This window comes from Triticum dicoccoides, chromosome 5B (genome assembly GCF_002162155.2).
Source record: "Triticum dicoccoides isolate Atlit2015 ecotype Zavitan chromosome 5B, WEW_v2.0, whole genome shotgun sequence".
Lineage (NCBI taxonomy): Eukaryota > Viridiplantae > Streptophyta > Magnoliopsida > Poales > Poaceae > Triticum > Triticum dicoccoides.
The window spans coordinates 102884707-102886467 of record NC_041389.1 but is presented as its reverse complement, the minus strand read 5'-3'; the positions used below and the strand labels follow the sequence as shown (position 1 = coordinate 102886467).

General features: G+C 56.7%; 1 long non-coding RNA gene across 1 annotated transcript; it reads right to left on the bottom strand.

The window, feature by feature from the left end:
- Window positions 1–246: 246 nt before the first annotated feature.
- LOC119307618 lies at window positions 247–1755 on the bottom strand. The gene is made up of 2 exons (XR_005149407.1): window positions 719–1755; window positions 247–613 (listed from the first exon to the last, which is right to left on the bottom strand). It is a non-coding gene; the product is annotated as an uncharacterized LOC119307618 (long non-coding RNA).
- Window positions 1756–1761: the final 6 nt, after the last annotated feature.

Below are 1761 nucleotides of genomic sequence, written 5' to 3'. Positions count from 1 at the left end.
CCGAGGAGACTAAACTCAGTGCAAGCGTTAATGTAGTCGACTGAATTTTAAGACACACAAAACAAATTGCACTTCATATAAACAAATTTATTCAAGACCGTGAGCATCACGCCACAGTACTGCAAGCACCCTCACGGGTGGACTGCACACCAAATCGCACCCAGCTGCACCGCAGCAAAAATGAAGAGTCAAATGCACTGCGCAGAGCATGCCCGCCGAACTGCATTGGGAACATACAGAGTTCAGTTTTTTTTGATGTTCTATGTCATTAAAAAAACAACACAGCATGAGGGTGCAGCTGGGTGCATTTTTTCACATACACAAACAATTAGTCTCTGCATGCATTTTTCACATACACAAACAATTAGTCTCTGCATGCATTTTTCACATACACAAACAAATAGAGTCTTGGCAGTCTTGGCGGTCTGCAAGCATGCGCCTGCTGCACTGCACCGGCCTAGCAGATGCCGATCCCGAGCACGTCGTATTCCGCCTCTCGATGTTTGCAGTTTTGCTCATTTTTTTTCTGGGCTGCACGCGTAGGTGGACAGAACTGCATCATACTGCCCGTTGGGCTCTCATCGCCGGCTTTCTTTGACGCTTTTTTCTTCTCCTGCAAAAAGATAGCAAGCTGAACCGTGAGACAGGGAATAGCAAACTGCAGTGCGCTGTAACTTTTTCCTCCCAAAATCAAATGAGCGTACTTCAGACAGCAAACCTCATCTCTCTTGTGTTTGCGTTGATTGTAAAAACCATGAACATCAATAGGAGCACCCAGTCCAGTGCGGTGCCTCCACCATCCTCCACCATCCCGGTGATGTGCTGCTGACGCCGGGGCCAAGCCACAGCAAAACGAAGGCAAATTGGGGAGGCGAAGAAGGCGCCCACAACGGATGGAGGCACGCCCAGACGATGGAGTTAGTATGGGAGGATGAGGCCGCCGCCGCACAAGATGCCGTCAGTCAGCGGACAAAATGTTGGGGAGGTGGATTGGGGGCTCGTGGTCGTGTTGGTTGGCATCCTCCGCCATGGATTCCAACGAACCCAAGCGGACTGCTGCAACCACCTACAGGGGCGTCATGTAATGCTTCGACCACCATGAAATGGATCGGCATCTAGGGGAAACTGGTGGTGGCCTATGGCGAGCGCTGGAGAAGAGATGATGGTGGATCCCACCATATCCGTGGAGGGGGCGGCGCAGAGTTGCCAGGTCCTCACGGATCTGACGCGGGGTGCAGCGGGGGGGCGGCGGCGCCTCAAACTGGAAGGCAGCGACACTATATGACGGAAGGCGGTTACGGGCGAAGCTGGGGGAAGGGGAGGGGAAGCTCGATGGAGCAGGGGAGGAGGCCAGTAGGGTGGCGCTTGGCGCGGCTGGGGGTCGGCAGGGTGGCTGTCGTGCCTGAGGAAGAAGGTGGGGAGGGAAGAGGTGCAGGATTGGGTGGAGACGAGCGCCCGTGTGTGTTGGGCCCGTGGGGAAGGAAGTGCATCCGGTCTCTCCGGCGTGGATTGTAGCGGCCCGATGGGGGTGGGATGAGAGGATGGGGTGCTATGGCGTCGGGCAGGAAGTGACTGCCGGTGCAGGGTGGGTCCTGGGCGGCGGAGGGAGGAGGAAGTTGGAGCGGGGGTGGTCCTGCGGCGCGATGAAGGTGGAGCGGGGCGAGGCACCAGAGGGAAGAGAAAGATGGGCACCAGGGGCACCTTGCCGCCCATGGCGAGGTCGGGGTGGCCTACCTCGTCGCGAGGTGCAGGCGCGCGGGG